This window comes from Schistocerca cancellata, chromosome 2 (genome assembly GCF_023864275.1).
Source record: "Schistocerca cancellata isolate TAMUIC-IGC-003103 chromosome 2, iqSchCanc2.1, whole genome shotgun sequence".
Taxonomy (NCBI): domain Eukaryota; kingdom Metazoa; phylum Arthropoda; class Insecta; order Orthoptera; family Acrididae; genus Schistocerca; species Schistocerca cancellata.
The window spans coordinates 767,348,828-767,362,427 of NC_064627.1; the positions used below are offsets into that span (position 1 = coordinate 767,348,828).

The window sequence follows — 13,600 nt, forward strand, 5'->3', positions numbered from 1 at the left end:
CGTCGGTGAAAAGGCAGCAGACGGAACGCCTGCTCGAACTCAGAAGTCGAGAGGAAATCCAGACGTACGCCCCTAGACAGCCGTGAACACATCGCAAGTAGCTATGTATTCGGAGTACGAACGCACAGCGCCAACTTCTGGGGACTTCTGCTCCTCGATCTCACGTTCCTGCATATACTCTGAACAGATATCTTCTCATGACTACGATATATTGTTCGTAATATAATAAGAGAGGGATCCTGATTACTACGCAGAGGACTCCGTTTCACGATCTGAGCCTAGCACCAAAAGTCACGTTTACTTTTTCAGTTCCACACTTACGAAGTTGAAATTTCTCAGATGAATTATCGAATTCAGACTCGCATTTGTTAACCCCTGACCTGTACATGACTGTGCATCACAGGATTTACGTCATCATCATCATAATACATGTGTGAAAAGACGAGCTTCAATTAAAGGTCTTTCCTCCACGGTCTCTACTCGTCTACAAGTACATTTGCATCACTAATCTGCTTGACAAAATGTTCATAGAACCCTTTTCATGTTATCTCTCGACCGATCTACCCTTGAATAAAGCACTCCGTCTTCAGGCCAGAAGTGGCCCATCGGGACCATCCGACCGCCGTGTCATCCTCAGGTAAGGGTGCGGATAGGAGGGGCAAGCGGTCAGCACAACGCTCTCCCGGTCGTTATGATGGTTTTCTTTGACCGGAGCCGCTTCTATTCGGTCGAGTAGCTCCTCAGTTGGCATCACGAGGCTGAGTGCACCCCTAAAAATGGCAACAGCTCAAGGCGGCGCGGATGGTCACCCATCCACGTGCCGACCACACCCGACAGCGCTTAACTGCGGTGATCTGACGGGAACCGGTGTATCCACTGCGGCAAGGCCGTTGCCGATCTACCCTTGAATAACAAGTTGGAAGTTTCCGTAAGAGCTCCCCTTTTTCGTATTTTACTACAACTTTCGTTTCTGTCTCTAAGACTGTGTTTCCAAAAATATTATCGCATTCAGAAGAGAAAACCGGCTGTCGAAATTTCGTAATTTCGAAAAAATGATGTCGTTGTGACGAAAAACGTATTTAACTAAGCCCCTTCCTTCCTTTATAAACGGATCATGCAGTGATGGCTTGGTAATATGTCGAAGACGGTGGTGGTACAAGACGGCGACAAAAGGCAGTGCTGTTGGTCTATGTCACTTTATATTCACTTTCTGGTGAAAAGGGCAAGGGCAGCTTGAAACAACACGTGCGATTTTGTGTACTGTGTTACAGGGTATGGAGAAGTTTCACGTATCTTTCGCTTGAAAATATTTACTGTAGTTGTTCAATCAAAAATGTGACTGGAAATGTCACGATGCGCCTTCAATAAGTGCTACCGTTAACTCAATACATTACTGGGTTGGTATTCGTGGTCACAAAAAGTTAGCTCACGCGTTTGCTTAAATAGAGTAGAGTAACCTTCGCGAATAAATTCGCTGCATTTCGCAGTTTGTTTGAGAGTTGTCGGGTCATTCGTTACCGGGGTTACCTATGTGGTCGGTCGATCGAGGCAGGTTTACTTTTCTGCTGTTTGTAATTCATATAAGGAGTCACCAGATACTGCGTCCCGCCTCGGTTTCCTACCTCATTCCTTTTCTCCTTGCACCCCACCTCCCGTTCCCGTACATTGCTTTCTCTCTATCTTTCTCTCTCTCTCTTCCTCTATCTACCATCTACCTCTCTCTCTCTGAATATGTGGATGTGACTCCACCAACGACCCCTCGGCGCTCGTCTGGGAGAGCTGCCAGCAGTGTTTGCGGACTCTGCCGTCCGTGACCAAACTAATGCGGCGACCCGCGACCTGAACCACTGGCCATGTGTGCAGCGGTTTGCCCCGCTCTGCCCCACTCCTTCTCCCCTCCCCCCTTTCACCCCGCTTTTCCCCCCTTCTGGACGAGCTGAAGGACCTGACCACTCCACTTCCGGCATAAACTCTGCTGTATTTGACGTATTTGCCTCTCTAGGACCAACCCTCTGAAACTCCCATTTAGAATATAAACAAATAATGCCACCACGTTCCGGTGTTCCCGGACTTTCCGTGCCTATCTAACCCTATTCGTACTTTATATAGATAAACATACTGTTTTCCCACCGAACGCAATACTCAAAAATATTAATTCTCACAAGTTGCGATATGGTCGCGAATAGAACAGTGATCCAGAAAGCGTAGAATAAATTTCTTTACTTCCGTCTGTGATCACAAACTTGTTAGGCACTCAGACTACCGGTTCCTGACCTGCTGCATGGGAAATACACGAATACAACTAGTGCATTGTCTACAGCTTAAAAGAATAAAATAGGCCATAATGAAGTTACTGACATACAAGTGAGAAATTATGCGCTGTAAGTATGATAAGACATACCTGTTATAAAAACGAGTTGTAATATAATCGACTCAAAGTGACATCGTCAAAAGATAAGCGTAAAATCGGCTCAACATCGGCGCATATAAACAAAATACGGATATACTAACGTCGTCTTGCTAATATTCTGTTAGTAACTGCACTGGGCAAAGGTATTAAAACGTCATTGTGTTTTAAATCCCGTCATTTCCCACTATTGCTCTATGGTAGTGTGAAATTTGGCTCCAGAATGCCTCCGTAATGCTGCAAATGTGTGGCACCCTGCAACCTCATCCTCGAATTGGCGACGCTTCAGACAGCAAGGTCCCGACACATGCAACAGATATCCAGAGCTCAGAAGTTCATGTGAGATGTAAGGTGTGTTAATTATGTCATATTGGCACCAAATTGCACCACAGCTCTTCCCAACGCCACAGTGGACGTTTGAAACTATGGGAAGGTCGTCGACCCCTCCCCCAGCCACTCGTACGCAAATCTCTTGATGCGGACGACTGACCTAATAGCCGCGATGCGCAGCTTTGAAATCATACAGTTTTCTTATGGGTGGCTGAGGAATACATTTATCACACACAGGCGCTCATAATCTACACGAGGAGGACTCAGGAGGGGGCATAAAGGGCGCCAACGAAATCACATCCTTTCTTGTGGCGTTCATTTACACACATTTCACGGTCGATGACGACAGTTTGGAGTACTACGCGTAACTCGATGATGCCTTTGACAAACTTTGGTACTACTGACATCATCCGGACGATTCACCCTTCTCTATTAATTCCGTGGGACTGCAACAATACTGAATGTGATATTACCCCTTTGTAATGCAGTAATACCGTAGTTTTTGCTCAAGTATACAGGGTGAAACCACCACATACCATTCAAAACCATTCGACGAACTCTGAACGTGATCTGGATCAGCAAAAGGTGCTGATGTTTTCTCAGCCTCCTATTTATAACCCTTCAATTCTTTTGCGCAATTTAGTTTCATTCTTAAATAATTCTAATGGCTTAGAACCAAGCCTTCAACAATGTATGATGTACATGGGTTCCAAATCCTCAGAGGAACGCGAATACAGTAAATAATGATATATATGACTAATAACGCCCAGACGGTTAAAATAAGCTTACGGATCGTCGACCTATTTATCTTTTCTCTCGACGTCAGTTTATTGCACACTACGTCACATCTTTTGCACTTTGCCAGTTCGTGTGCCTCAGATTCGAATGTGACGAAAGATACGTATTGTCCATGTACTTCACGAATTACAACATCTTATTACAACTGTTGTTTGCTGAAATATTTTTCTTCAAAGTTCCTCAATCACAGTGTGATGCAAAAGTGTGAAATATCTGTACACTAATCCAAATTGATGGATTCAGTCTCAGTCGTTCTTAGTATTCGTTTTGTATCTTATTTTACCTCTTCCAGGGATCTGTATATGAATACAATCCCAATTTGCAACGGCGATTAGAGTGCATGTTAAACTATAGGACATCCTGCAAGTAGCTGTGTGATTCAGGTCAAAGATGGTAGAAATATAAGAGAATACCGTGCTATGGAGTCAAGGTTAGTAAAGTACTATAGTGCTGAACCTCCACTGATCTCAAGAACAGCCTTACCCTGTCATGGAAGACTGGATTTCATCGACCTGACAGCGTGATGTAATCGAGTTCCGAATACGAAGAGTTCGTTCACATATGAGGCATCCTCTCCTTCAGCATGACAATGTCGGACCACACACAATCGCTGCGATATCTGCAACAATCTGACAATCTGACGCTTTGGGTTGACTGTCATAGACCATCCTCCATACAGTCTCGACTTGGCCCAATGCAATTTTCGCCTGTTTCCAAAACTTGCAGAGTGGCTTCGAGAACTTCACTTTGGTGGTGATGAAACGCTGCAAGCAGAGATGAGGATGTGGCTCCGTCAAAAAAGTCAAACGTTCTACAGCGACAATATCAACAGACTGGTCTGGGAGAAATGTATTCGTCGCCGGGATGGCTGTGTTGAGAACTAAAGATGTTGACTTGAAGAATAAAGATGTAGAACGTTAGTAACGTTCGTTTTATTTGAAAAGCCTTAAGAATCTCACACAAAAATTTGGAAAGTATTACTTTTCAGCAAGCCATCCTATTTTCGATAGGGTGCGCCAATCTTTTAATCAACTATGTCAACTTTGTATCGCTTTTGGAGGCAGGAATTTCGAGCACTTCCTGTAAAAAAATGTGATTTCGAAAAAAGAGTTTTTAAAATTAAATTTCTATTTTCTTTGTCACCAATTTCTTCGTTTACTCTTACTCATAGCGACGTAAAAGTACGTTTACGCTCTCTGTATGTTTGAAGATGTAAAACTACTGGCCATTAGATTCCATTATTGATAATATTGCACCTCACATTATTACCTGCCAACTACCTTGCCCCAGAATTGTTTCAACAGGGTAGCATATTATCTTCAAAAACATAGTTGGTATTGTAGCCAAAGTTTGTGGAGAAAAGTCACAAAAATGGATAGGAATCTAATGCACTGGTCTGCAAAACTTAAGGACTAAAGTAACTTTCGCTTGAATATCACTATCAGGGTGACATGCCACAAATGAGCGGTACATCTCGGAAGTTTACCAGCTAATTGAGAATTCCGTTAGTTTTCGGAATAGCAGACGAATGTCTTCTTCATCTAGTCACCATATTTCGGCTAGTAACAATTCAGCCATTTTCAGGTGAGTATCACACTGAAGATTCCTCGTGCACGTCTATAACTTTATACCAAAAATTGGCGCGGTGGTGTATGCGCATATCTAGTGAAGTGCATCAGCGATCCCAAGTGTAATAATCCGCTAAAGATCGCAGAATGGTTGTTAGCGGAAATATCGTGGCTAGATGTCAATTTCTTTCGGGTGCATTCCTGAAACTCTCATTCAGAAATCGTATCTCAATGTAGGTTTTCTTATTCTTTACGAGAAGAGAGAAAACTGCGTTACACCTCGTGGAAGAAAGAGGATCGACTACCAGCACAAGAAGAAATCCGGCAGCCAGGATCGCGTCCTATGAAGACTTTGCCATACCTTAAGTTACTGCTGGTGTTGGTCAGGTTCTCACGGCTGTCATGCGACTATCCACGCTATGGTTTTATGCCATACTTAATGGCATGGGGGATCTCAATGGCCCCACAAGACAAGCGCCCGACAGGACAGACATATTATTCTTTCGGCTGTGTAGTTTCATTCTAGTACCGTGGTATGCAACTGCAGTTAATAAATTATTCTACAGGGTGGTCCCGAATTCATGGTACAAACTTTAATGGTAGGTGCAGGACATTGTAACAAGGATATATTGTATAGGAATGTATAGTCCCAGGTGACGCGGTGAGGCGTAAACAGGGGAAATAACGGCCGAAAGGAAAACGAAAGATTTTATTGAAATCGTTGTTGACAAGTGTCATGTTTACAGTAAGTGTTCAAAATTGCGTCCACCATGAGCGATACATGCTTGACAGCGTCGGTGCAGCGATTGGCGTACACGTTCAAAGATGCCTGGTATTTCACGCACACCTGCAGCAGCTACAGATATGCGAGCAACGAGATCCTCATCTGAGTCAACTGGAGTCTCATAAACAAGACTCTTAAGATGTCCCCATAAAAAGTAATCGAGGCAAGAGAAATCAGGAGATCGGGGTGGCCAAGGGACTGGTCCACCACGCCCAATCCATCTAGCACCAAACGTGGCATTCAGGTAATTCCGTACAGCAGTGCTGAAGTGTGCTGGCGCTCCATCGTGCTGAAACCACATGCGGTTACGAATGGCGAGCGGAACATCTTGCAGCAGTTCTGGTAACACTTCTTGCAGAAAAATAAGATAGCTTTCGCCACAGAGTCGCGTGGGTAGTAAGTATGGCCCAATCAAAAAGTCGTTCACAATACCAGCCCACACATTAATACCGAAACGTTGTTGATACGCATGTGGACGCGTTGCATGTGGATTATCTGTTGCCCACACATGGGAATTGTGCGCATTAAAGACACCCTCGCGTGAAAATGTCGCTTCATCTGTAAATAGCACATGACCTACGAAATCCGGCTGCAACGCACATTGCTGCAACAACCACTGGCAGAAGTTCACGCGAAGAGGATAATCTGCCGGATTCAATGCTTGTACTTTTTGAAAATGGAAGGGGTGTAAGCGATTTTCATTTAACACTCTGCATACAGTCTGATGACTCACATGTACGTCACGCGCAACAGTTCTTGTGCTTGACTCGGGTCTATCAGCCACTATGTTCAAGATGCGTTCTTCCAGTCTTGGAGTGCGTACAGCTCTTAATCGACCAGCGTCATGTCTGTTGACGTCGAACGTACCTGTTTCACAAAGTTGACGATGTAACCGTTGAAAAATTCTATGATCCGGCATTCGTCGATTAGGATACTCCGCGCGATACATTCGTAACGCAGCTCTGGCGTTACCATTTGCACGGCCGTACATGTAATGCATGTCTGCTTTTTCTGCATACGTAAAGTCACCCATCGTCTACGGCAGCACAATTGTGAATGGCGCTTGTCCCTACTGCGATACATCATGTTCATCTACTGCCCTCTACCGGCAGTGACACCAACCGATCACTCCATTTCTCTTTCCCCTGTTTACGCCTCACCGCGTCACCTGCGGCTATACATTCCTATACAATAAATCCTTGTTACAATGTCCTGTACCTACCATTAAAGTTTGTACCATGAATTCGGGACCACCCTGTATAGAGTTAAAGCAGTATGGATTGACGCAGTTATATCTGTTTTCGAAGCTGAGTTCGATACGATGAGCAGCAGGATTAGAACCACTGTCACTCTCAGATGTGGTAGCTCTACTTATTGAATTTTACATCTTATATACTCTCAAATCACCTGTATATTTCATCCACATACAATGAAATAACAAAAGTCATGGGATATCTCCTAACATTGTGTCGGACCTCCTTTTACCCAACGAAGTGCAGCAATTCTCATGGTATGCGCTCGGCAAGTCGTTTGAAGTCCCCTGCAGAAATATTAAGACATGTTGTCTCTACAGCCGCCCATAATTGCGAAAGTATTGCCGGTGCAGAATTTTGTGCACGAACTGACCTCTCGATTATGTCCCATAAATGTTCGATGGGATTCATGTCAGGCCATCTGGGTGGGCAAATTATTCGCTGGAATTGTTCAGGATATTCGCCAAACCAGTCCCGACCGTTTGTGGCCCGGTGACTTGCAACATTGTCATCCATAAAAATTCCATCGTTGTTTGGGAACTCAAAAGTCCATGAATGGCTGAAAATTGCCTCCAAATGCCGTACATGATCTAGTACATTAAATTTCGGGTATTAAATTTCCTCCACTGATATTTCGGCGGCGTATCGTCTGGCCATCCTCAGAGTGAGTCACAAGACTGACGACAAGATGCCAAGCGTGGCCTTATATGCTCCACCGCGGCGGTACTGCACATGCTGGTCACAGATGCTGGTCGGCGGCAAAGAAATACGCTTACACATGCGCTGCCTATGTTGAAGGCGTACAGACATTCGATTCGCTTATCGATGTATGACTGGTGGCGGTGACACCTTGACGACTTCCCTGTAGTTTAATTACCCCAAGAGCCAGACTCCATGCTTTGTCCAAATTAAAACCATTATCTCTATTTATTAAATTACTAGCTAATCTAATCTCTATAGCTTCCTTGAAGACAGAGACCCAAAAGCAAGAGGTGGATGTTAAAATCTTCACATCACTGTTATTCATGGAATTCCCTTTATCAGTACAATGTTCGGCCACAGCTGACTTGTATGGCTGTAATAAGCGTGTGTGTCTTCAATGCTCCACACATCTGTCATGAACAGTGCTTGTTGTTTGACTTACGTCCGAGCGGTCTAAGGCGCTGCAGTCATGGACTGTGCGGTTGGTCATGGTAGAGATTCGAGTCCTCCCTCGGGCGTGGGTGGCTGTGTTTGTCCTTAGGATAATTTAGGTTAAGTAGTATGTAAGCTTAGGGACTGATGACCTTAGCAGTTAAGTCCCATAAGATTTCACACACATTTGAACATTTTTTGATCCATGTACGACTTCTCACAATTTCAGCAAGGAATCTGATACACACCCGCTTTACGAAATTGTAAATCGTCCTTCACGGAGCCGAGTAAAGCTGCGACCTTCGTGAGGGGCTGGAAGATCATCTTAACACAGTGTTTCTCAAGAATACGGCCTATCTTCGAGGAAAGAGCACCCACATAGGGCAAAAACGCACTAGATATGAAGGAACTACTATCTTCTTCCCCATCACATACCTGCATTCTAGATTTTGCATTGAATGCTCTACGAATTTGTTGCGGAGAAAATTCATTCGATTTAAAAATGCTCTTGAGGTGCGTGAGCTCTTCTTGCAAATTATCTTTATCGGATATACAGTGCGCCCTATACACTAAGGTCTTAAGGACACCTATGGTCTCTGAAGGGTGATGGCAGCTACTGGCATGTAGATACAGATTTGTGTGTTTTGATTTCCGATATATGGAATGTTCTAATGTGCCATCAACTTTAGGGCGAACAACAACATCCAAAAATGGGAGGCAGCCATCTTTTTCTATTTCCATAGTAAATTTGATACTTGCATGGACAGAATTCAAATGCTGAATAAATCGATGTAATTCATCCATCCCATGCGGCTATAACACAAATGTGTCGTCCACGCACCTCAGGAAGACCGTTGGTTTAAAACTTGCTGACTCTGGTCAGGTCAGGTCAGGTGAGTCGTCGCTACGAAATGCAGCCCGATGAATACCGGTCCATCGCGTTTCGCCCGTGCTGGAATTACTGGACGGTGTTCGGCGGGGCAAAAGAACGACTTTGTGGCGTCGGGGCATGGCTGACGATAAGTTGTCAGCGTCGGAGTGAGGGGTGGCTGCGATAAGCCGTGCTCGCCGCCCAGCCCACGCAGACACAGGCGGCATATCGCACCCAGACGGGCGAGCGTCAGTCCTAAGCCAGGTCGACCCGGACGCAGCTAAGCCGCTTCAGTACGCGAACCTGTGTGTACGCGCAATCTGCAGCGTGTGACGCACACGCCAATGTTCAATATGCTAATCACTAAATATACAGCTGTCTCGCAAACGGGGTGGCAGCTTTACTTTAACAAAGCAACGTTAAGCCTCTCTCGTGCACCACAAAATCTGTAAAAAATTGAACGTCTAAAATTTAGATTTACAGAATCTGTTGTATTACTGGAGGATGGCACTTACCAGTTTCTCAAACGATATACCATTTTGGTATTTAGGAGGCAGGGAGTTGAAATGTTAAAGAACTCTGGTTTCTCTGCTGAATTTTTGGCCAAGGGCACCTACGCCACCCAAGTTGAATGACCTACACAAAATACACAAAGTTGCATTTATAATTAGCTCTCCTACATACAAGGCGGTAAAGTACCTAGATTAGTGGTACCAATAGTCAGACACTGCAGACACCATATTACAAAACTCCTCAAATGCCATCAACCAGATGAGCATGGGTCCAAGTGAAAATATGATCAGCCTTTAGGCGATCTCTCTGTTTACGGAAGCTCTACTAAAAGAGACATTAAGACTTTTGTTCTCCTGAAATGTTAAATTTATTCCGACCCACCCTGATGATCACAGCTTTTTGTAGGGTGGAAATGCCGGCCGCGGTGGTCTAGCGGTTCTAGGCGCTCAGTCCGGAACCGCGCGACTGCTACGGTCGCAGGTTCGAATGCTGCCTCGGGCATGGATGTGTGTGCTGTCCTTAGGTTAGTTAGGTTTAAGTAGTTCTAAGTTCTAGGGGACTGATGTCCACAGATGTTAAGTCTCATAGTGCTCAGAGCCATTTGAACCATTTTTTAGGGTGGAAATTATTATGAAATAACTGATGGATCACCCATCGTTTCGCCACCGACACCAGTCATAGCTTTTTTTTCGTAGAGGCTGTGAAGAACGAGCATTGAATAGTGCACCCATCCATCTTGCTTTTTCAGATATATTGACAATACGTTTTCAATCCGGCCGCTTGGCAGCGAAGCACTGCAGCAGTGCACTGAGCGCCTTCATATAAAGTATCCGTCCGAACATAAGGTTTACAACAGTGATCGAGAAGGATGGTAGGATGCCCTTCTTAGATTTGGTGTTGGTGGAACAGAAAGCAGATGGATGACTTGGCCATTCTACGTCTTGGTAACCGATGGATATCTCAGGGCTTGCAGCTTTCACCATCCTTCATCAGCAGAGCTATGCTGAAAACGCTAATTCACAGAGCCAGGACTTATTTGCACATTAAGCACTTGGGCTCTGAGGTGAATCATCTGACAATGGTGTTCAGATATTCGGTCCATTATATTAGGTTAACACTGTGGAGGAAACTATTGTCGTATTTTGCATATTTATATGTGATACTGTTCTAAGTTAACTCAGCCTTAAGAAAGAAAGTCTTCATTGCTCAAAAACTTTGTCTGAGATAAATATGTGCTGCTTACCAGCTATCATCTTGTAGACATCTGTTTTAGCAGGTTGATATTTTGACTACCGCTGCACGAATTCGTCTCCTATATTAAACTTTCATCTCAGAGTAGCACTTGAATCCTCAGTTGTTTGTTGACTCTATTTCCATCTCTGTCTTCAGTTTTCACCCTCTACAGCTTCTTCTAGAACCATGGAAGTATTTCCCTGGTGGTCTTAAAACAGGTCCTATCATTCGATTTCTTCTTCTAGTCAATTTTTTTTTCCATATATTCCTTTCCTCGTCGACTCTATGGGGAACCCCTCACTCCTTACCTTATCAGTTCACCTAATTTTCAACAGTCTTCTATAGCATCACATCTCAGACGCTTCGATTTTCTTCTTTCCCATTTTCCCGCAGTCCATAATTCACTACCATACAATGCAGTGCTCGAAAAGTGCATACTCAGAAATTTTTTCCTCAAATTAAGGCCGATGTTCGACACGTTAGAAATCTTCTGACCAGATTTGCCCTCTTTTCCAGTCCTTGTCCGCTTTTTATGTCCTCCTTGATTCGTCCATCAACGGTTGTTTTGCTTTCATAGTAGCAGAGTTCCTCTACGTCTACTTCGTCGTTACTAAGTTTGATGTTAAGTTTATCGTTAATTTCGTTTCTGCTACTCATTACTTTCTACTTTTCTGGTTTACCTTCAATCCACGATGAGTGCTCAGTAATCTAATCATTTATTGAACAGATATTGTCACTGAAAAGAAAAAACCATCAGCGAATCTTATCACTTATATCCTTTTACAACCAATTTTAATACCACTCTTGAACCTTTCATTTTTTTCCGTCACTGTTTTTTCTATACATACACATATACATATTCTTAAACCAAGCACTTCGTTTCTAGTCTTCCATTCTTATTGTTTCCTCTCGGTTCTTGTAAAATATGTATGTTACAAGTCTTTCCCTACAGCATACTCCTATTTTACTCAGAATTCCGAACGCCTTGCATTATTTTACATTATCCAACGTCTTTTCTACATCACCAGTCATGTGAACGTAACTTGATTTTACGGAGTGAGGTAGTGCAGTGGTTAGCTCACTGGACTCGCATTCGGGGGGACGACGGTTCAAACCCGCGTCCGGCCATTCTGATTTAGGTTTTCCGTGATTTCGATAAATCGCTTCAGGAAAATTTCGGGATGGTTCCGTTGAAAGGGCACAGCCGACTTCCTCCGCCTTCCTTCCCTAATGCGACGGGACCGATGACCTCGATGTTTGGTCCCTTCCTCCAAATCAACTAACCAACCAACTTGATTTTTCTTACATTTTGTCTCCGTTACAGGGAAGGACGATGAGGTTTAACATTCTGTCGACATCAAGGTCGTTAGAGATGGGGCGCAAGTTCGGAGTGCTTCAGGGCTGGGAAGAGAAATCAGCCGAGCCCTTTCTAAGGAACCATCCCGGAATCTGCCTGGAGTGCTTTAGGGAAATCACGGAACGTAAATCTGCGTGGCTGTATATGTCCTATCATCCGATTTCTTCTTCTAGTCAGTATTTTCCATATATTCCTTTCCTCGCCGGTTCTGTTGAGAATCTTCTGAACCCTTAAATTATCAGCCCACTTAATTTTCAACATTCTTCTGCAGAACCACATTTCAAAGGCTTCGTTTCTCTTCTGTTCTGGTTTTTCCACAGTCCATGTCTCACTACCATACAATGCTGTTCTCCAAACGTATATTCTCAGAAATTTCTTCATTAAGTTAAGACCTATGTTTGATACTAGCAGACTTCTCTTGGCCCTTAACGCCCTTTTTATCAGAGGCTGCGCCCATCATGGCTTATTTTGCAGCTCAAGTAGCAGAATTCCTTGACACCGATTACCTCGTGATCCCAATTCCAATGTTAAGTTTCTCGCTGTTCTCAGTTTCGCTACTTCTCATCACTTTCGTCTTTCTTCGATTTGCTCTCAATCTGTATTCTGTTCATTTAATTCAACACATCTTGTAATTCTTCTTCACTTTCAGTGCGGATAGCAATGTCATCTTATCATCGATATCCTTTCATTCTGAATTTTAATCTCACTCTTCATCCTTTCTTTTATTTCCCTCGCTGCTTCTTCGATGTACAGATTGAACAGTAGGGGCGAAAGACTACATCCTTGCCCTACACCCTTTTTAATCAGAGTAATTAGTTATTGGTCATCCAGTAATATTATTCCTTATTTGTTCTTGTGTATATTGTGTATTACCCGTCTTTCCCTGTAGCTTACCTCTATTTTTCAGAGAATATCGAACATCTTGCCTCATTTTACATTGTCGAACGCTTTTTCCAGATCAACAAGTATAGTAGTATTTTCCTTGATAAAGAACTGCTTTCACGTTCACTCAGTATAGAATAAAAGTGCTCGAGGAGAAGAGTCGATGTGCCACGTGAAACGAACAAGCATTGCCTCTTCACAAATTCAACTGGAGCAGGTTGCTACGTTTTCACATATTGGAAGCTATTGGTTTCGCTCCCGCGGCGTAGCGGCCTCAGTCAAATGCCACGAAACAGCGTTCCCCGGTGGGCACTGTTTTTTTCCGCCGGCCGATGGCCGGTGTTTGCAGTGGACTTGACAGGCGGCCGCAGCCAGCCGTCGTGATTGGCTGCCCGTGGCGTGCCCGTCGCTTCCAATAGACGCCGCACACCAGGGCGGTGCGCGCTGCCACGGCGGAGCGCCCGCTCGGC

General features: G+C 44.1%; 1 pseudogene; it reads right to left on the reverse strand.

Moving 5' to 3' along the window:
* Positions 1-777: 777 nt before the first annotated feature.
* Positions 778-895, reverse strand: LOC126163217 (5S ribosomal RNA; annotated as a pseudogene).
* Between the last annotated feature and the right edge of the window lie 12,705 nt (positions 896-13,600).